The sequence below is a fragment of the Triticum urartu genome, chromosome 7A (genome assembly GCF_056163025.1).
Source record: "Triticum urartu cultivar PI428250 chromosome 7A, HENAU_Tu73, whole genome shotgun sequence".
Classification (NCBI taxonomy): Eukaryota; Viridiplantae; Streptophyta; class Magnoliopsida; order Poales; family Poaceae; genus Triticum; species Triticum urartu.
The window spans coordinates 92,178,740-92,202,647 of record NC_141879.1 but is presented as its reverse complement, the minus strand read 5'-3'; positions in this window follow the sequence as shown (position 1 = coordinate 92,202,647).

The window sequence follows — 23,908 nt, the reverse complement described above, 5'->3', positions numbered from 1 at the left end:
TGAACAAGCGTGATTAGAATAAGATTACTGGGAATAGTTGATGAAACATAAACTCATCACAAATACAGTACGTAGAAGCTAGTAGAGGTATGTGTGGGGCAAAGAAGTAGAGAAATATCCACAGGGAGTGATGTGGGCAGCTGGAGCAGTGGTGCAAGCTGGCTATAAAGGGAGTTGTACCTGAGGGATGTAGCTCAACCTTGAGGAGGGCGGCGGGATGCGGCAACTGCCCACGTCGCGGCAGTGAGCAAGGGACAAAGGCAACCTCACCGGCTTTGTGAGAGAGAACGGCGGGGACCCCTGATCGGGACGTGCCGACATTGGGTTTTTGCCGTCGGCGACGGCCACCGCATCTACACTAAGCATCCAACCCTTCCCCAAGCGGACGTGATCCGCCGGGATGTTAGAGATGTGGCCACAGTCATTTTGTGCGAGAGAGTGTGAAGAGAGCAACCCCAGCCAGCAACCGTGTAGGCTGGCCCGTCCTGACTATGTATATAGTGGAGCGGTTTCCTTTTCTCTCCATATGAACCTATCATATTGCGTACGTGCCACTGAAGAAAAAAAAACTTTATTTATAAATGACGCAACACCTACTACTCATTCTCCTATAACCTTGCACTTGTCATCTCCAAAATATTAACCTTGCGATTGGCTCTTCGCCTCTTCGGGAAGTCGAGCAATAATGGTAGTGCAGTATATATCGTTCTGGCTATATGAGACCGAATGAATTGCTGCATGTCCACCACGTGGGCGAGGGTCGAGGGGTGAGGGAGAGTGCTACATACGGAGCAAAATGAGTGAATCTACACTCTAAAATACGTCTATATACATCAGTGTTTGGAGTATGTACTAGTAGTTCATATTGAAATCTACTAAAGGACATATATATTCCAAACAATATGATATAATCTCTATAACCAAGGTAGTAGGGACGAGGAGTAAACGGAGGGAGTAGAAAATTTTTCTCCTCGTCTTGCGAGCCACCGCGCGCATGGGCGAGGGAGCGGGCGTAAGGCGTAGTAAGCAAGCTTCACCTCATCCTGCGAGCCGACGCGCCCGTGGGCGGGGGAGACGGCGTACTAAGCAAGCTTCTCCTCGTTCTGTGAGTTGACGGGACACATCAAAAGTACTCCAGTGTGTAGAGCCTTGCCTCTAAGGTAGGCCCCACATGGTTTGCCTCTTTTTTTAACATAACACGTGAAGTCGCAATTTGTTTGTTCACCCGTGGTAGACGATCCTCCCTCCACCAAGTGGACAACCAGTACACGTGCCAAATTACCATGTCGGCTGCCTTTTTCGTACAGAAATGAGCTTCACCATGTACCCACGTGGGTGTGGTTGGGAAAGAGACGGGAGTACGTGCGCCGTGCATGCACCTCTTCTCTTCGTGCACGTCCCCCATCTACGTGGGTGTGTGAGAGAGATACAAACCGCGTTCGTGAGTGTTTTTTTGGGGTGGGGGTGGGGTGGGGGGTTGATTTCGTGAATTATTTGTGGGAATATGTGTCGATGACATCTCCAACAAAATTTTGCATGCAATGTGTGTGAAATGGAGGCCTATCCATATCATACATAGAGGGTCGGGCAATCTATGAGAAGAGAGGGAGGGGTCATAGCTATCGATAGAGTCGAAGAGAGGATCAAGTGGGTGGGTGCGAGATCGATGATGAGAGCCATCGAAATTGTGTGTGTGTACAAGTCAAAGATATAGGGCGACTGGCCTACCGGAACGTTAGAGGGCGCACGTCAAGTTTGTGTGTGGCAGGAAGACATGACTAGAGCGCTTGATGTACCGATGTGTGTGGGGGGGAGGGGGTGGTGGGAGGGGTAGGCAGAGGCCTAACTATAGAGGTAGAACGACTCGTATATGTGTTGAGAAGGAGAGACCCAGCTATGTCTTGAGGGAGATCGGTCGACATCCATACATAAATGAAGGACGGGAAATATGATGGGAGAGAGAGAGGAGAGAGAGAGGGAGGGAGAGGGGTAGAGTGCTGGATGGGTGATGGATTTGCTTCTCGAAGATGGTGGGAGAGGCCTACTAGACAAACTGAGGGTGGAACTGCAATGTTATCAATAAGAGTGGGGATGTGTTTCTGTGTGTGCCTGTGCGTGATAGATCTGTCGGGACGCGTCCATGGATGATGAAGGGGAACCATGTGTTTGGTAAGCAAACCTAACTAGATCGGTAGATCAATTGTTGTTTGTCGAAGGAAGGGAGAGACACAACTAATGAGGTAGATCGATTGACGTGTGGGTAAAAACGAGTTATAAGGACCTAGCTAGCTATATGTATAGAGAGAGATCGGTCGGTGTACGTCCATTTGTTAGAGGCAAATAAGACCCAGCGAGACGGATAGACAGAGAGAATGGAGCTAGGAGGTGGTGCAAGAGGCCCAACTACTAGCTAGATAGGGGGAGGAGTGTGCGGTTGTGAGAGCGATGAAAAGAGGGGCGAGAGTTTACACGTGTGTCTGACCGTATGAGAGACACGAGGCAAGGACACATAAAGGAGGAGATTGATGGTGTGTTTGTATGTTGTAGGCAGGCATCGCTGGAGAGGTTTATCGATCGGTGTGTGTCAGAAAGGAGTTGTGTAGACTCTGCGAGAACGACCTAAAGAAAAAAATGAATGTGCCTGGTGGATAGAATGCCGAGGGAGGGGGAGGGCGAGGAGGGCATGTGCATGCACGAGAGAAAGTTAGTGGTAGCTACAAAGGTTCGAGGATTGTGTGGGTGTAAGAGACTAACAAAGATCATAATTTGATATGAAAGCGGATTCATATATTTGAATAGGAGATCATAGTGTTTTAAACATTGCATGCATGAATATAGCGGTGATACACGTGATGTGCACATGTTATACCATAATGTGATAATGCATGGCGTTTGCAACTCACAGCTAAATGCCGAACAATCTAAACCATACTATACATCAAACAATCTCACATTTTATTTGAATTTGTGATAATGTGTGGCGTTTGCAGCTTACAACTAAATATCGAACAATCTAAACAATACTATATATCGAACATTCTCACATTTTATTTGAATTTGTGGTAATGTGTGGTGTTTGCAACTCACATCTAAATACTTGTAGGCGTAGGGGGCGGGGCACCATACATAATGTGATAAACACATTATACATATGAGACATGGTTTAGATTATGAAGATCTAGCTAGAGCTAGAGATGTAATGTGATTTGAAATCAAAATAAAGTGGATTCAAAAAATCTAGTTCGAGTTCATATAGTACACATGGTTCATATGTAACTCGAGACTAATCTTGTGGTGTGTTGTGAACATAATACACAAACGATGGATTAACTTGACAATAATGATGATTGTAGATCTTATTAAAACAAAGAAACGAATTCAAATGCTTTGACTTCACAACAATCATTACTGTAGATCTTATTCAAATAGAGAAACAAATTCAAATTTAGTTCATATTGAAGCGGTAGTATATACGTTTGGAATGCACTAAAACGTTCATTTGAGTAGTAGGTTGCATGCATTATACATGTAGCGAAATATTTTAATTGAACATAACATGAATTCAAAGTTTTGAATGACATTTGTAGGGCGCATTGATTTGGTACAGTACACGTTAGGCTTGTCCGGAAATTTCAACCTGCGCCTTGTTAGCCTGAAATATTTAAGATATATCTTTGTCTCGTTGTGCTCCGACAACTCCCTCCATCTCAACCCACGCCTTGCTATTCCGAAATTACAACGCGCGTGAAAACTCCCACCTCCTGTGAAATCCCGACACGCGAAATGCCCGTGGTACCCCTGAACCAAAAGAACCGCCTCAAATCGGTGGGGTACTTTCGTAACTTACCCCACATTTCGGACAAGCGTGTCTCTAAGCCATGGTTCCCCACTGCCATCCCATCTGCCCACCCATTCATACACCGAGGCCGCGAAAACCCGTGAAGAAACCCCACACCCTGCTCTATCCACCACCCAGCCGGAGCCTCTTCCCCGACGATTTCGTCCACAGCAACACCCCGACGTCCCTCATCCACCGTACCGAATGAGGATCCGTCCTCGATCTCATCGTCCCGCCGGTTCAGCCACCCCGTCCTCCACCTCCAAGGAGCTGCCCCAATGTTCCCCTCGTCTTTCGCGCCACCTCCATTCCCACACCACCGTCTTCACCTGCACCACCGGAAGAGCATCATCATCACCGTTTCCTTGGATGAAGCTGCGGCCTAATCGGCACCACCAAAGAGGTTGTACACTAATCGCCGCATTTTCTTCTTGATTCGATCTCATGGTGCTGCCGGCGCTCGGTCCCGAGCCGACACGGCGCGGCTCCATCCACGGCGATGTCGCCGGCCACTTCCTCCACGGTGTCGCTCCCTCAGGGGCGACGTCCACATCAAGAGGACCTGCTGCTGCTTTAGCTCTCGCTCGCGCTACTTCTCTGCTCTTGCTCTCGGTCCCCTGCCTGGTCTGCTCTTGCTATTGCTCTTGCTCGCGCTGCTGCTCTTGCTCTTGCTCTTGCTTGCGATGCTGCTCCGATTTAGCTACACTTCACTCCGATGCCGCCGGGGTGAAGGAAGAACCAATGGGAAGGGGGGCTCACTGGAGAGGTACCCCACTATCTATCTTAGGGTTCAGGATGGGGGCGGTGGTCGCCGGCGGTGGCGGGGCGTTGGCTGGGCGGTGGCGTGGGGATCGCCGGAGAAAAAGCTCGGCACGGGGGGGCTAGAGGGATGGCCGGGGCGGCGGTGGACCGGCGGTGGGGAGTGTTTTTGGGGCGGGCGGGGCGGCGCACCGCCGGCTGCGGGCGGCGGGGGGCTGCTGTTTGGCCGGCTCAGGGGGGTGGAGGTTAAAGATGAACCGCATGCCCTTGATTTCATATCCAACGGCTGCAAAATCGACTGACCAGAGATGAAAAAGTCAGTCGACCGACGTGTAGCCTCACCTTGCTAGTGCGTTCAATTTCGACAGCAAAATTCAGTTTTGATAGCAAAATTCAGTTTCGACAGTTAAGTTTAGTTTCAACAGTTAAGTTCAGTTTCGACAGTTAAATTCAGTTTGAACAGTTAAGTTCAGAGATGAGCGGCTGATGTATTTTACATCTAACACTTTGTGTTTATGTATTTTATGTCATGTATTGGAGATGCTATTAGAATTCCACTCAGGTTAACGTTGTTCGTTATCTCTCTTGTCCTGCTTCAGCCTCGGCATCGTACAACTCACCGGAGCTGCTCCAATGACGAAACCCTCCATCACAGCGGAGCAGTACCTCGGGCTCCATCTCCAGACGCCTAAGATCTTCTTCCCCTCCTCCGATAGCCAAGTCAGCCGGAGCATCCTCACCGGCCAACCCAATCACGCTGAGATCGACATGGCTTCGCCAAAGAGGTTGTACACTTGTTGCATCTCTTTTTTACTCTACATGTTATATATATTGTCCACTGAGCACACGGATTTGTTCCTTTAGTGTCTCCTTGAAAGAAAAAAACGTAGGAATTTTAATTTTCACTTGTCCTCCTTTTCAAATTCCTATTCATGAAGCACAAGACTAAGAGATAGTAGCATAATAGCATTATAACCGTACATTTTCTTGTGGTTTGACTTAATCTCACCATTCTTCTTTGCATCCTGTGATCTTCCAATTTTTGTGAATCAAACACCCAGAATGGCAGAAATCCTGTGTTTTTAAATTCTCTGTTTTGCACGTGCATTCCTATCCTATTCCTGTCTATTTCCTATCCCTACATTGTTGGAATCCTCCAATTCAAACGAGCCCTTACAGAATTACTTCTCTTACAGATAGTTGTCAAAGAAAACCTTGCGTGGTTTGTCCCGCTCCTGCTGCGCCGTCGTCCACCCCAGCTCAGCTGCTCCAACGACAGAAGGGTCCAGCACAGCAGGGATCCGGCCTCCAGACTGTCTTTCGCCGCCTCAGATCTTGTTCCCCGCCACTGGGAGCCATGAAAACTACACTACCATCATCAACCGAGCAGATGACCTTGAGGACTACATGGGTCCGCAAGAGAGGTCGCACTCTTTCGTGTCTGCTTACGTTATGCATCGCTTAATATTACATGCTACTTTATCGTCCTGTTCACCGATTAGACTCTGAGTCAGCTCCAAAGTAATGGTCAAACTTGAGTTTTTAAATGGTTGTGGGGTACATATCAGGGCCGCTATCAATAGTATCTATCTACTATCTGGTTAATCTCCGGTGTCTACTATGAGTTTCATGTTGGGTGGGAAACAAATAGTAACGAAGCCATTATCTATGTTTTTTAACTGAAGCCATTATCTGCCTGCTATTATTGGTTTTGGGTCTATCCACAGGTTGCTACCATCACTCTGGATTTCTGCATGCACTCCTTACATAATCTCACTATGTTTTATTCCTATGCATGACAGTTATTGTAAACAATGGAACTGAACATGTAGAGCAAAAGAAACAAGCCTTGTGTGGCAATAAAATTTCATGCAGACGTCGCTCCATGGTAGGCACAAAGGCAGCCCCCCTCCACGCATTTCGGATTGTAATCGAGAGGAAGATATTTGTTCTGAGGGGGATTCAGAAGGAGAAGACAACTCCTATTTACCCCCTGAGGTCTTCGCTCTAACTTGGCATGCTGATGTTGGTTATATCATGCATATGGTGTCTTGCATTGCTTACTTTATACATCAAATATGTCATCTGCTTAGTTTAGACATCCTTTGTGCGAATGCCATCTGTTTAGTTTATTCATCGTTTATGTGAATTATGCAATGCCATCTTGTTTAGCTAGGCATCATATATGTGAATTTTGCAATGCCATCCTGCTTAGCCAGTCATCTTATATATAAATTATATCAGACCATCCTTTTTTTCATTACATATTACATTTGTCAACAATGTTATTACATTCAACTGCTCTTCGTGTGAATCAGCCATTTGACACGGTGATGGAAAATTTTGGAGTGAAAACAAGGTCTTCAGAGCAGACTATGCTATCTGACGAAGCACATATCTCGCTGGTTATGGATAGCTCCTCAGAGGAGGATTCAGAGACACATGACCAGTCCTATCCCCCCCCCCCGAGGTGTATGCTCTAACTTGGCAGGGTTATGTTGCTCATATCGTGCGTATGGTGTCTCGCATTGCTATGTCATTTGATTAGTTTAGACATGCTTTGTGTGAATGCCACCTGTTCAGTGTCTAATTACCATATATGTGAATTATGCATTGCCATCTTGTTGCAAGACATTATATATGTGAATTATACAATGCTATCTTGTTGCAAAGGCATTATATATGTGAATTATGCAATGCCATGCTGTTTAGCCAATCATCATCTATGTGAATTATATCATGCTATCATTTTTTTGTATTACGTGTTCCATTTGTCGACAACGTTTGTATATTCAACTACTCTTCCTGTGCATCAGCCATTTGAAGCGGTGATGGAAGTATCTGGAGTGAAAACAAGGTATTCAGAGCAGACAATGCTACCTGCTAAAGCAGACATCTTGCTAGTTACAGAGAGCTCCTTAGAGGAGGATTCAGAGACTGATGACCAGTCCTATTTTCCCCCTGAGGTCTATGCTCAAACTTGGCAGGGTTATATTACCCATGTCATGCATGTTGTCTTGCATTGCTTAGTTTTTACATCATATATGGATTGCCATCTGCTTACTTGCTTACTATATAAATCATATATTTGAATTATATCATGCCATCATGTTTACGTAGTACATACACATCATCTATCTGAATTATGGCATGGCAACCCATTTAATAAAGACATCATATAGTTATATCATCTCATCATGTTTAGTGTTTACAATCATCATATTTTGAATTATGGCATTCTATCCGTGAATGTATGTGAATTATGGCATGCCAACCTATTTAATAAACACATTATATAGTTATGCCATGTCATCCTGTTTACACAGTCTCATATTTTGAACTATGTATTTCCATCTTTTTTAGTTAGCCATCATAATGTAAAATTGTGCCATGCTATCTTGTTTAGTTAGCCATCATATATGTGAAATTGTGTCATGCTATCCTGTTTGGTTGGACAACATAAATATGAATTATTTCATGCCCTCTTTTATTCCCCACTATCCATTGCACCTGTCTATCATACAATGTCTATACTTTCAATTACTTTTCTTGTTTATCAGCCATTTGAATTGGAGAGCGTGATGGCAGTATCTAAGGGAGTAACAACACGGTCTTTAGAAAAGATAGTGCTACCAGTTGATGCAGATAGAACCACGGTTGTACTTGCCCAAGGACCAGATCCACCACACATAACCCAGACTCCCGTAGATTGTACCCCTACCCAGTTGGACAAAGAACCAGCTACACCCCTTCTAACCCCAACCCCGGCAGATAGTAACCCAGTTCCAGTTGACACAGCACCGTCTCCACCACAGAGCACCCAAACACGAGCAGTTAGTAAGGGAACTGCAGTGCCCAAAGCACGAGGACCACCACTTCGAATCCCAACTCAACGCTTAAAGGAGAAGAAGATTTGTTCTCAGGCCAGGTTCTGTAGCTATGGTTCATACTCCTTTGCTCTTGCTTGATTGTATTTACTCATACCAACTATTTTCAAATTTGAAGGCTGGAATTGAAACTCCGATGGCGCAACAGGTATGTTTTAAACCTGTTTCTTTAACTGGTTTGCTGTTGTAACCTGCTCTATGTTGATTTCAGTTTCAATTGAATAAACAGTTATGTTCTCATGTCATGCACATTACAAGTGTTGTTATTGCTCTATAGTTACCCACACTTATATTCTGTCAATTCTTCTTTGTCTTGAACAAATATTATTTGAACTGTGTCTCTATCTTGATTTGGCAACAAAAACTAGAATGATATAGACCATAAAGTGACCATGGTACATAGATATATGTTTGTTTCATGCTGTTATCCTATCCACTTTACTACTGAACTCATTTACCAAAATGAGTTTCATATACAACATGGTAAACATGTGATGTGTCTGCTTGTTTCTCTTTTAGAATGCGGACAAAATATTGGAGAACAGTACCGCGTTATCCAATGGTAAAGGAAGTAATGCAGATAAGGTTCAAGATAGTGAGACATCCCTGTTGGTCTCCAAGAAAGCTGATAAAAACTATCTTGATGACAGTGAGGGAACCCAAAAGTCCTGTCTTGATGTAATGTTCAAGTTACTGGCCACTACTGCTGGCACAAGCTCTTCGAACTCGCTGCCTGAATCAGTTTGTCTTCTTGAGTCTCAACTTCAAGTTGAAAGAAACTGATCAGATGTGCTGCGACAGGAAGCTGAAGGACTGAGGAAGTCCCTGCAGAATTCAGATGCATATTTTCTGGTGCAACAGCAAGCGCTGGAGGATTTAAGCGCCAAACAAGAGAAAGTTAATAAGCTTGCTAAGCATCTTGCCAGCATTATGGGTACCCGGGATATTGCTTCTTGAGATCTTCTGAAGTGATTTCAGTTCTGGATTTGTTTTGCTGCGGCGTTTATTTGCGCTGGTCACCAACTTTGACAACCAATGTATATGATATGCTGCTTTGTTCCCTATATTTGCACTGGTGGCGAACTTTGATGCCCAGTGGATGTAATATGTTCAATAGCCGTGATAGCCTAGCGTTAGTTGCTTGCTTATTTATTTCCTTGTTGTCTTGTTTATTTGTTTTCTTGTAGTCATTGCAGTTCTTTTTCCGCGGTTAGCTAGTGGCTGCAATAACCTATTTTTTAAAACTAGGCCACAATAACCATGGGCTAATATTTACTGTAGTGACACTGGGCCTCCTACTGGCCGTAGAAACAGTGGGCCTTCTACGGGCCGTAGAAACAATGGGCCTTCTACGGGCTGTAGAAACAATGGGCCTTCTGCGGGCCGTATTATCAATGGGCCTTATACGGGCCGTATAATCGATTGGCCAAACATGGGCCAAACAGACCGCATTATGGCCGTAAACGGGCTAGAGTTGGAATCGTCCGTTCATGGGCTGACCATAACGGGCCATCGTTAATAGGCCGTATTTGATGACGCTATGAAATCGGCCCAACGTATTAACGGACCACAAACGGTCCGACTGTAACCACGGGCTGAATTTGGCCCACAAGCAGAAAATGACAATAACGGGCCGTAAGTAAACGAATGCTGGAAATGAGCCCAAGAATAAATGGGCTCTGAGAAGGCCAAAAGATAACATGGGCTGGAAACGGCCCAACGGAATAACGGGTCGTTAATGGGTATAAAGTGATACACTGTTCATTATGAGCCAGTTTCACCACGGGCTATTAATGGGTGTAAAGTGATACACTGTTCATTACGGGCCAGTTTTACCACGGGTCGTTAGTAGGCCAAGAGTTACATAGGGCCTCATATGGGCCGAAAGACGTCATGGGCCATACATGGGCCAGAAGTGAAAATGGGCTGGAATCATATTGGATGGCCCAGATGACACTACTGAGCCTAATTTGGATAGGGCGTAACGGACCTTGGGTTAGCGGGCTATAAATGGGCTATATTCGAACAGGCCGTTAACAGGATTTCCATGGGCCGGCCCGCCAGCTTTTGACCAAGTCAAACGAGCCGGCCTTTTCACAGGAATGGGCCTCTGTTGGGCCGTGCCACTTGTCAACGTATCATAGGCGCCTTCCGTCCAATGAGTGGTTGACATCTGTCCCAACGATGAGCCAACACGTGTTTCCTCCAGCCAATGATGATTTTACACGTGGAAAATCCCCATTAGTCGGGGTTATTAACAGGTTATCGGATCCAAAACCCAACCCGATAGCTTAACGGCATTCCGTTATGGTGGATGCCACGTGTCGGTCACCCTTGACGAAAGCACTTCAGTGACGCGTGATTTATCATCATGGAAGTGGACACTTCCGTGATGATAATTTTGGTAATGTCATGGAACACTTCTACGACAGCACAGGTATGACTATCTTGATTCTGTCATAAATTTGTCATGGGTGTACATGCATGACAGAAAATGTGACCTACTGTGACAAACAGGTATCATCACGGAAGTGTATTTTTTTGTAGTGCTTATGAGTGGCGGTCGGGGACGAGCGATGGTCTTTTCCTACCAATCTATCCCCCTAGGAGCATGCGCGTAGTACTTTGTTTTGATAACTAATAGATTTTTGCAATAAGTATGTGAGTTCTTTATGACTAATGTTGAGTCCATGGATTATACGCACTCTCACCCTTCCACCATTGCTAGCCTCTCTAGTACCGCACAACTTTCGCCGGTACCATAAACCCACCATATATCTTCCTCAAAACAACCACCATACCTAGCTATTATGGCATTTCCATAGCCATTCCGAGATATATTGCCACACAACTTCCCACCGTTTCGTTATTATGACACGCTTCATCATTGTCATATTGCTTTGCATGATCATGTAGTTGACATCGTATTTGTGGCAAAGCCACCGTTCATAATTCTTCCATACATGTCACTCATGAGTCATTGCACATCCCGGTACATCGCCGGAGGCATTAATATAGAGTCATATCTTGTTTTAAGAATCGAGTTGTAATTATTGAGTTGTAATTAAATAAAAGTGTGATGATCATCATTATTAGAGCATTGTCCCAGTGAGGAAAGGATGATGGAGACTATGATTCCCCCACAAGTCGGGATGAGACTCTGGACGAAAATAAATAAATAAAAGAGGCCAAAGAAGCCCAAATAAAAAAGATAAAAGAGGCCATCAAAAAAAGAGAAGGCCCAAATAAAAAAATAAAAATAAAAAAATGAGAGAAAAAGAGAGAAGGGGCAATGCTACTATCCTTTTACCACACTTGTGCTTCAAAGTAGCACCATGATCTTCGTGATAGAGAGTCTCCTATGTTGTCACTTTCATATACTAGTGGGAATCTTTCATTATAGATCTTGGCTTGTATATTCCAATGATGGGCTTCCTCAAAATGCCCTAGGTCTTCGTGAGCAAGCGAGTTGGATGCACACCCACTAGTTTCTTTTGTTGAGCTTTCATACACTTATAGCTCTAGTGCATCCGTTGCATGGCAATCCCTACTCACTCACATTGATATCTATTAATGGGCATCTCCACAACCCATTGATACACCTAGTTGATGTGAGACTATCTTCTCCTTTTTGTCTTCTCCACAACCACCATTCTATTCCACTTATAGTGCTATATCCATGGCTCACGCTCATATATTGCATGAAGATTGAAAAAGTTTGAGAACATCAAAAGTATGAAACAATTGCTTGGCTTGTCATCGGGGTTGTGCATGATTTAAATATTTTCACTACAAAAAAAAGACACATTTGTGACATTTTGGGCCGAACGAATTTTTTTTTCTGTCATACATATGACACTTCTATGACGATAATTGTGACAAAACCTGGTATCATCATAGATGTGGTGGGCTCATACTTCTATGACAAAAAATCATGATAGAAAATGGGCTTTTCGTCCTGGGCGGGCCGAAGACGCAGCTGCATGACATTCTTTGGGCCGTCCATGGCGGAAAAAACCGTGGTAGAAGCGAGGGGAGGAAAATTTCGGGGAGTTCCCGGTTATGGTGGGAGGTCGGGGGCCAAGCGATGCGCATTTCTCTCGTACACGTACGCGCGTGTGTGCGAGGCGTTGGCTCTAACTGAACCCGAGCGAGGCGTTGGGCTCTAACTGAACCCGAGCGATTGCACTGCAGGCTACGCGTTACTGAACCTGAGCGATCGATCGATGGCTGTTAACTGAACCCGATCGAGTGATTCCTTTGCTACTGCTCCTAACTGAAGCCGATCGATGGGATGAACAGTGAGCGTTGCAGGGTGGTTTGGATGAACAGTGAGCGGTGGCGTTGCCTCTGGATGAACAGGACCCCGTGGTGTGGTGGAGGGCTGGATGAACAGTAGACGGTGGAGGGGTGCCCGTGGAGGGGTGGATGAACATGACCTCGTGGTGTGGAGGGCTGGATGAACAGTAGATGGTGGAGGGGTGGTTGAACAGGACCCCGTGGTGTGGAGGGCTGGATGAACAGTAGACGGTGGAGGGGTGCCCGTGGAGGGGTGGTTGAACAGGACGGTGTGGAGGGATGGATGAATAGTAGATGGTGGAGGGGTGCCCGTGGAGGGGTGGTTGAACAGGACGATGTGGAGGGCTGGATGAACAGTAGACGGTGGAGGGGTGGTTGAACAGTAGCCGGTGGAGTAGCGCGCGGTGGAGGCTGGATGAACAGGAGCCCGTGGAGGCTGGAGGAGGTCGATGGTGGAGATGAACAGTATCCCATGGAGTCCTATTTTGCGGTACGCCACACCCCTCCCAATGAACAGGACCCCCGTTTTGACCATAGCGCTCCAACACAAGTCCGTTTCGTCCGTTTTGCGGTACGCCACACCCCTCCCGATCAACAGGACCCCCGTTTCGACCGTAGGAGGTCCGTTTCCTCCGTTTTGCGGTATGCCAGACCCCCCCAATGAACAGGATCCCGTTTCGAACGTGGCCATCGAACACAAGGCCGTTTCCTCCGTTCTGCGGTACACCAGGCCTCGTTTCCATCACCTATTCCGTCCAAGCCCTCCCGATGAACACGATGCATTCCATTGCCTCCCCATGAACACGATGCATTCCGTTGCCTCCCCATGAACATGACGATGACGCTGTTTCTCCGTTCTGACCCAGCCATGTACACGAGCCCTGGCCGTACATATGCGCGAGTAGGCGTTCGAGACCCCGCCTGTATGTACACATACGTGGCCGTATTTTCTTTCTTGCACCCTGGCCGTTGTACGTACACTAGTGCAGAACCGGGCAATAGCACCGGTTCGTAAGGGCCTTTAGTGTCGGTTCGGTAACCGACACTAAATTGTAGGCACTAAAGGCCCCCCCTTTAGTACCGGTTTAGCACGAACCGGTGCTAAAGGGCAACCACGTGGCACGAGCCAGCTCCGTGGGCGCGTAGGACATTAGTACTGGTTGGTAACACCAACGGTACTAAATGTTTTGGTGTGTTTTGGTTTTATTTTTTATTTTTATTTTAATTTTGTGTTTTCAATTTAATTTAGTGATTGTTTTACATTATAATGAGTTGTTAAATCATTAGGTGATTAGTTTGACTGGATGCATGTGGATCCTAGCTAAGTCATCAAGTATATGTCATATCCATATTATATATATTTAATCACCTACTTAAGTGATCAAGGTAATATGGATATGGCATATACTTGATCACTTAGCTAGAATCTATCTAGTTGAAACTAATATGCAATTTATTTCATAAATGATATAATAACTCATCATCATCATCATCATATTAATTAATATAAAAACTCTTGCATCATATATATCATCACCAACGGTTTTCATAGCAAAGATATCATCGAGTTCAACATGGTAATGATATTATAAGCGTTCATAACACCAGAAAAGCAAATCACTCTTTGAGATTAAGTTCAGGACAAAGAACACGGACATGAGAGGACAAGTACTAAGAGCATGAACTAGCTAATTAATCACTCCTGCTGCTCTCTCTCACAGATAAAATAGCATAGAACATGTATAGCTTTGCTGATTCATCATATTGGAGCATGCAGATGAACCTGTCTCCTAATCGTGGGTTGCGCTTCTGATTCCTGCCCCCTAGTACTTCTCTGTGATCGTTCACAATTTTGCTCCAGTCTTTTACTATTAAGCATTCCTCGCTATTAGAAATCCTGAATGCACTAGGATATCTTGGCCGTAAGCTAACAATATTCATGGTACCTTTAGTCTCGATCCAATCAGGCACAACATTCATCGGGAGTCCCTGTTGAAGAACATCGTATAGTAACATACTTAGAAATGAAGTTTAGCTTAAAAAAATAATGTATGCAAAAGATGCACTGAGGAGAAATAATAGAAATCTTACCATCTTTCCTAAATATATGTGACCATAGTTCAGTACGAACACTATTGGTCGCACGTTTTGAGTACTAACATTTCTAAGTGCAGGAAAGAAATTTGTCTTGACAGCATCAAGATCCTCAAGCCATGAAACATAATGACTTGTCTCCTCGCAGTTTAGTTCAGCCCCGGGACAGTGGACGGTCCTGTCTACCAAGCGCCGGACATGTTTGCTTGATTGGAAGTAAGCTGTCAATATAAATTGAGATCTATTAATTATTCAACTGGTTCAAATAATCTCATATCAAAGACATAAATATGGTTGAGAAACTCACATAATGGTAGAACTGGAGGCATCTGCACATCGACCCAGATGTCTCTATTACCTTCAATATCATCTTCCGGATAAATATCAAAGGTGATAACCATATCAGGCTCAAATGCATAAGCCTTGCATAGTGCTTGCCAAGTTTTGCATTCAAAATAGGTGTATGTGTCTGCATTGTATAATTTGACGTTGAAGGTATAACCATGCTCGGTCTTCAAGTAAACTCTTTTTACCTCCATAGTTTCGTTAGGACTGAAACCTATCTTATCCAAGACAAAAATTCTTGCATGGCAGGGGATACGCTAGTAGAATAGTGAAAAATTAAAATTAAAAGGTGAAGCAAATGAAGCATAAGTCATGCTTAATTATGAAAAAAGACTTGTCGTTGTGACTTACTGTATCCACTTCGAAGTTCTCATCCAGCTTGATGCTGAAGCGTCTATCATCAACTAGAAAATTTCTGCCGCACATGCCACACTGGTCTTCGCAGTATTCACACATAATGAAATCGTGTTCGTCGTCAGACGACATTCCTATGTTCATAGGTGAAACATTAAACACTTATTAGTTCTATTAATTAACCTAATTCTATTAATTCAACTAGTTCAACTAATTAAATGAACTAATTCAACTAACTAGTTCAACTAATTAATTCAACTAAACTAGTTCTATTAATTTTCTTACTAAAAATAAGGTAGCTAGTTCTATATAATAAAATGTTAATTAGATAATGAAATCTCATATAACTAAATTAAATATATATCTAACATATAATTTGTATCTAATATCTACATATATGTTCATATATATGTGAAACATTAAACACTTACTAGTTCTATTAATTCAACTAAATAAACTAGTTCTATTAATTCAACTAAGCATTTACTAAAAATAAACTAGTTCTATTAATTTCTTACTAAAATAAAGTAGGTAGTTCTATATAGTAATATTTTGATTAGATCATCAAATCTCATATACCTAAATTTTCTTACTAAAAAATAAACTTGTTCTATTAATTTTCATACTAAAAATAAACTAGTTATATTAATTCAACTAGTTCAAATCTCATATATATATATACCTAATTAATATCTAGCTATACTAATTCAACAAGTTCAACTTGTTCTAATTCATGTAAAATATATTTGACATTAATATTTAACATCTTTTCCATATAATTCATCTAAAATTAACATTCTAACATTATTATCTACGTAATTTATCTAACATTAATCTAAACAACAGAAAATAGAAAATAAGTAAAAACAATGTGTGTGTGTGTGTGTACGACCGGGGGGCGGCGGCTTACGGGCGGCGGCAGGGGATGAAGGGGACGGGCGCGGCGGGCGAGAGGCGGCGGCGATGTACGGGCACGGCGGGGGCGACGGGCCGGGCGGTGACGGCGACGACGGGTGGCGGGGGCGACGGCGGTGACGGCGACGACGGGTGGCGGGGGCGACGACGGTGATGGCGACGACGGGTGGCGTGGGCGACGACGGTGACGGCGACGACGGGCGGTGGGGGCGGCGAGGGCGGCACACGATGGGGCGACGGGCGCGGCGAAGAAGTTGGATCGAGAAGAACTACTGGTGGTCGATGAAACTGATTTTTTCGTAGGTTCCATATATATAGGAGGGGTCTTTAGTGCCGGTTGGAGCCACCAACCGGTACTAAAGGCCAATTTTCGCCAGGCCAAGGGGCGGGAAACGGCCCCTTTAGTACCGGTTGGAGCCACCAACCGGTACTAAAGGTTGTGCGCTGCCACCGGCGGTGTACAATGTTTAGTCCCACCTCACCGAGAGAAGGGCAGCCGCTCTGGTTTATAAACCCAGCCGCGGCTGCTCCTTCGAGCTTCTCTATATAGCAGGCTTCTGGGCCTAATTAACTAGGGCGCGCTGCCCTGTGAGCCTGCTGGCCCTTCTGGGCCTGCATTTGCACACCCTAGGTCTGGCAGGCTCACTGGGCAGCGCGCCAACAAATTTTTTATATAGTTTTTTTTCATTTCTGCATTATTTATTTTCTTCTATTTATTTTTGAGTAGTTTTTTATATAGTTTTTTTCTTTTCTGCATTATTTACTTTCTTCTATTTATTTTTGAGTAATTTTTTTGTATAGTTTTTTTATTTTCTGCATTATTTCTTTTCTTCTTTTTATTTTCTTCTATTTCTAGTTTGTACACGAAGTGCGTCCAGTTTTTGCCATGACCCTCTCTACTCTTTTGCACATGCTATGCGGGTGAAATGATGATACCATGCCAAGTTTCAACATTTTCAGGATTCATTTTGTAGTGATTTTCAATTTTACGGTCATTTAGCTCTCTAAACAATTAGGTAAATGATCGAAAAACAACAAATGATGTTAGAACATGTTGGAAATTGATGACGTTGCTTTGAATGCTGCATACTGAACACAAAAGAAGTCCGGAGTTCAAATAAGTTATTAAAAATAAAAAAGAGGTGCAATGCTGGTTAATTTGCTTCAAGCCTTTCAGAATAGTGTAGACTGCATTGCACATAGCTCAGTGCAATCTATGCTATTCCGCAAGGCTTGAAGCTAATCAACATGCAGGTGAGCATTGCAACTCTTCGTCATTGTCTGTGCACTCACGGCCTATAAACCGCTCATACTGCCTCTCTCTTGGCGAGGTGGGAATAAAAATCAGTTTACTAAGAAACTCTAGTACCTGTTCATGGCATGAACCGGTACTAAAGGTCTTCGTGGGGGCCCCATCCTGACCATAGCCTGACACAGCCTCATTAGTACCGGTTCTTGGCATGAACCGGTACTAAAGGTTGCCCACGAACCGGTACTAATGATGCCCGCCCGCCTAGCCGTTGGAACCGGCACTAAAGGTCACATTAGTGCCGGCTCAAATTCAAACCGGCACTAATGTGCTTCACATTTGACCCTTTTTCTACTAGTGGTACGTGTAAATGCTACGTGCGCGCCTCTACATCGACCAGTATGTACGAACACGTTCGCGACCAGAATGACAACGCTACGTACTTCGACCAGGTGGGTCCCGACTGTCAGGCACTTCCTTGCCTGCGAAGATGTAGCTGGTGGGTCCCAGCAGTCAGGGGGCAAATCGTTTTTTTGCCCGGACGCACTTCCTTGCGTGCGAAGATGTAGCTGGTGGGTCCCAGCAGTCAGGGGGAAACGTTTTTTTTGCGAAATACGGTGGCCCGTCCGATGGGTCCCGCTGTTAGGTGGAGGAATAATTATTTTGCACATAATAAGAAGGCACTTCCTTGCTGCGGCCGTGGACCCAGCTGTCAGCCTCTCCACGTACAGTCCACGTCCGATGGAAGCCGTTCCTTGACCACGTTGACCACGCTGTGCCGAGAGCACCAGGGCGGTGGACGACGGCGAGGCCTAGGAAGGGGATGACGCGGAGTCGGGGAAGACGCGACAGTGGATGCCCACGCGTAGAGGAGTACGAGGGTTCACTGGTTCGCTGCGGTGTGAGGCTACCGTCGCCGCAGAATAACAGGGGGTGTGGATGAGTAGAGGGATGGCCTGGCCAGCGGTGGGAGTAGTAGGGGGCGGTGAGGCCTCCGCCGCATCGCAGCCGGCCACGGGAGGCAGGAGCACGAGGCACGACCGCGCTGGTTTGGGCGGCTGGAGCAAGAAGACCAGAGGTTGAAGAAGCACTAAGGCCGTTGGATGGACATCGTACGGTCACTGGAGCTAGAATCGTGCATATTAACTAAGTTGACAAAGCCCTCCGTCCCTGTAGTAGGCCCACAAGTCAGCCTGCCACTATACTGGGTCCCAGCTAACAGGGGGAGTATTCATTTTTTTGTGCGTAATAAGGAGGCACTTCCTTGCGTGCGAAGATATAGCTGGTGGGTCCGAGCTGTCAGCGGCGGTAACATTTTTTCGCGAAATACAGAGGCCCTTTCGGTGGGTCCCTGATGTCAGGTGGAGGAATCATTATTTTGCACGTAATAAGGAGGCATTTCCTTGCGTGCGGCCATGGACCCAGCTGTCGGCCTCTCCACGTAAAGTCCACTTCAGATGCATGTCGATCGTTGACCACGTTGACCAGGCCGCACCGAGAGCACCAGGGCGGTGGATGTCGGCGAGGCCTAGGAAGGGAACGACACGGAGGCAGGGAAGACTCAGCAGTTGTTTCCCACACGGAGGGGAGTACAACTGTACGAGGGTTTACTGGTTCGTCTGCCGTCGCCAGAGAATAATAGCAGGTGTGGGTGAGTAGAGGGACGGCTAGGCCAGCGATGGGAGTACGGTGGGGCAGTGAAGCCTGCGCGGCAGCAGAGCCGGCCATGGGGAGGAGGGAGCTGGCAGTCCCGCTGGCGCCTGTTTGAGCGGCTGGAGCAGGAAGAGCAGAGATTGAAGAAGCACGACGGCCGTTGGATGGCCATCCAACAGTCACTGCTTGTGCGTCAATCTTTTTTTAGGAAAGCCTCAAATCTATGGAAAACAGCATACAACCCATTTGCTAATTCTTAAGCTTTTTTTGGAGCCCATATTCTTTTTTGTTAGCATTACAGCCCATATTGTGGCCATGGTTAAAAAATTATACGAAATTTTGCATATTTCGGTGCGGTCCGAACTGTTTTTAATCTCGAAATTTCAACTCACATTCAAACTGATTTTAAAAATAAATGTATATCAATATAAAATCCAACAAATTCTCCACGCATAAAAATTAATGTAATTTAAAATCTCAAAATGAAAAAAAAAGATATTTGAAACTAATTGCCGGTTTGATGTGTTTTGAAAATGTACAACCCATTTCTCCTTACTGACGGGCCATTTTCTCGGCCAGCCGAATGAAAGCTTTCCTCGTCTTGAAAGATTTGCAGTCCAACAGGCCTGACAAAGCGACTTACTCGGCAAATCACAAAAAAACTGGGCTGTGGCCGTGGACCCAGCTGTCAGTCCATTTGTTTTTTAGTCCATTTGGTGGGCTGGGTGAAACAATGATGTAGCATCTACGCAGCCCATTTAAATTCCATTTGCATTTTTCTCGAAAGCCGCGGACTTGCTGGGCTGGGTGAAAATATCATGTTGGGCCAGACGGAGAAATGTTATAAAAACATAAACACATGATTGCACGTCAGTAAAATCTTTGCAAGCTTATGTACGCAATCACTAGGAGTTAACTTGCCAAGTTATATATAAATAATAATTATTATTATTTTGTAAAAACTTTCAACTTACGAAATAAAATATCATTTTAATTTGATGAGTTAATAGTACGTGGGGTATTATTATTTTTTAGGCTAGACGTGGGACAGTTGAGTTGGTTCTAGGGGAAAGTACTGGGAGAAAACTCAGTTTACATCGAAAAAGAAAGTGGGAGAAAATTCAGAGACCTGCTGGGTCCACCTGAGGAGGGGAATATGTTGGGAGGAAGGAGATTCAAAGCACGGCAGCCGAGTGAACTAGTTTTTTTACGGACAAGTGAACTAGTTTACATACATAAGCAAATTGCCACTAAAAAAAGCAATCAGGTTAATGGGTTCTTAAAAGAAATATTTCGGACACAACAGATAATTAATTATGACACATAGGCTAATGCATGAAACACTCACATTATAACGGTGCTTATAAACAGATAAAATACAACATCTAGACCTTGCTGGCATGCTTGATCATGACGCTACGGCTGTCCGTGTACTCATCGGTTACGGGAAGCAGACACGCCCTCATGTCCAAGATCTGCATGTACATGTCGTAGCATGCGTATGCGCCCTTGGCCGCGTAGGTTATGTTGGCTAGATTCAGAGGTACCTCCCACGTGTTCAGGTCGTCTTCTTTCATGTTGGCGTATGAGGGGTCGATGATGGTCTCAGCGAGGTCAACCACGGAGTCCTTCTCCTGCCCGTTGATGATGATCTTGTATTGCTTCTGGATGTCGACAAGCTTGTTGCACCAGATGGCCGAATCGTCGTGTTCTTCCTTCTCTCCACCATAGCGAAGGTGCAGTCGGCGCTGCCGATGAAACGGGCGAATGCTCCAGAACCTGGTGCAGCCATAGGACTGAGGCGAGGCAGAGCTTCACCGAGCCCGTATCGTTGGTGTACATCACATTCAACTTGGTGTAGCCATAGGACTGAACGGGGAACTCAAAGGGGAACTCCTTGCTGAAGTCCATATCCAGCAGGCTCACCCCTCGGATCGCCATTGGAGTCTCTTCGAGTGAACGAGTGTGTAGGCGGCGGCAGCAGTTCGTTTTTCAACTCTTGGGGAACTGGATTCAACAGTAAGCTGAGTGTGTACAGGCGACAACAATTACTACCCCTCCCTCGTCCGCTGCACGCCCGGCAGAAGATGCACCCTCGGCCACATGTCGGTTCACGAGCGGGTATGTATTGGTATTGTAATAACAGGAGTTTGTGGTCACTTTACTTAAATTTAATTAGCTTTAATAGAAATTTGTACTTAAAACAAGAAATGCAATCACTCGTTCTATCAGTGCAGGATCAACATGCACAACAATTAGAATTATTATTCTCAGGACGCACACGATCATCACATTTGTCGCACTTTCACAAAAGATAATACTACCGAGTTTGAACTGTTTGTTATGGTTGTTGTCCTCTGCATCATCATGCCGTGTTTCCCAGCTTGCAAGATTCAGAACCAACAAATAAGATCCAAATAATAAGTTCAACAAAGATGCCTACACATCTCATTGATTCCCAGCTTGCAAGATTCAGAACCAACAAATAAGATCCAAATAATAAGTACAACAAAGATGCCTACACATCTCACTGATTCCCAGCTTGCAAGATTCAGAACCAACCCATTAGAGCCTTTTGATAAAGTGAATATCGAGATTAAATCCATCTTGGCTAGCCATGTCATACAATTGAAGAACTTGGCGAATGCTCTTGACCGTCACAACATTTGTAGTTGAGTATTCCTGTTTGCACAGCATGTTTGCACAGTACAAACAAGGATATAGGAGAGCATGATTTCGCTTTAATAGCGGCCTCCTTGAACTCAACCTCCAGCTCTACTTGGATGAGGTCTGCCTGGACTTCCATGATTCAATTCATGCGCCTTTTTCTGCAGTTCACCTGAAATGAAGCAAAGATTGCATCATTCAGCTAGCAAGAAGTACTTGCTCTTGTGAGCTGGCAGGTTCTTCTTTAGTAGTTGCACTAAAATTTAGGAACATTAAGGTTGGCTGTCCGGCTCATGTAAGGTGCAACTATAATTTTCTTATCCTTTTGTGCAGTTCCACTAAAATAAAGTGTCATTGTGGTGACAGTGACGGCTCCATCTTGCAAAGGCTAATAAAATGTTACACGAGATTACCAGCAGAACTTGACGGAGATTTTGGAAACTCCAATCACCATTTTGTGCAGTTCCACCAAAATTGAGAGATGTTGCCCACGTGACATTTTAGTTGAACTACACAAGACATTCATTCCAAAAAAGTGTTTTCTGCAGTACACCAAAAGGTCACAATAGCAATAAGGTGAAATGGATATCCCTATCTGCACAAAAAGATAGAAAGTAAACAGTTGCTGGTCAATAAGAATATATGAAACATATACAAAATGAAAAGAAGCATCTTAATTATGTTCATGGCAATCACGCAAGGACAATAGAAATTTTAAAACGTCAGTGATGCTTCATGTTACCAGAAGCATTACGATCAACAATGAGATTCCTCAAATATGGGATTACTTTAATGGTGGCATTGCTTGTTTACCAGACACAGTAAATCAACAGCAGCTAAAGAGTTGGTTTAAGGGCATGGGACCGTGGGGACACCAGGACACTCAGCAGCGTAAAGGTGCAACTTACTTATCATACTGGGGAAAACAGCAGGAGTGCCATTGTACTATGTGAGGACAGCAAATCTAATCCTGGAGACCTCTTACTATGTGAGGGCAGCAAATCTAATCCTGGAGACCTTTTACTATGTGAGGGCAGCAATTTCTAATCCTGAGACCTTTTACTATGTGAGGGCAGCAAATCTAATCCTGGAGACCTTTTACTATGTGATGGCAGCAAATATAATCCTGGACATACTCTGTTGACTTATCCACCAGCCGCCACTTTCTATCCTTTTTTCAACCAATAATAGATCTGTTCCTTATCCAGTTTGTACTGCATTTTCCCATTATTTCCCTTTTCAACCAAGAGACCGGTTGGGTATCCAGTCTCTACTACTTTCACCATATCATTTCCTCTTTGAATCAAGTCCTAGATTCATGCTACAACTTTCCCCCCTTTCTTCGTTGTTTGAACAAAGCCCTAGATTCGAATGCATGAAGTAGCTTTACCTCTAATAATACTTAAAATTTAGGTGGCTTTGGAAGTGCTGATGGGAGTAGAAAAAGATGCACATGCAGACACATGGGGAGCTGGGGCAGTAGAGCAAGGCCGCTTTCGAAGAACTTATACCCGAGGGTCGCCGGGATGTCGGCGGCGGCAGGTCGGATCCGCGGACAATACGACAGGGAGGAAGAAGGGTCGGAGGACCTCCCGAGCCGGCCATGTGTCAGAGAGAACGGCACGGGCAGAGGATCGGGCCCCTCCGGCAGCTGTGGGTTTCCTCCCTCAACGGCGACGACCGCGTGAACGATGCACCTTTTAGTCCTCTACACACACCGGCCAAAGGGATCCGACCGGATCTGTGACCAACGGTGAGCAGAGAGAAAATGTCGCTACCGCTATCTTGTTTATATCTAGTGAGGATGAGAGAATGAAGGGAGAAACCCTAGTAAAGCAAGCGCTCAGG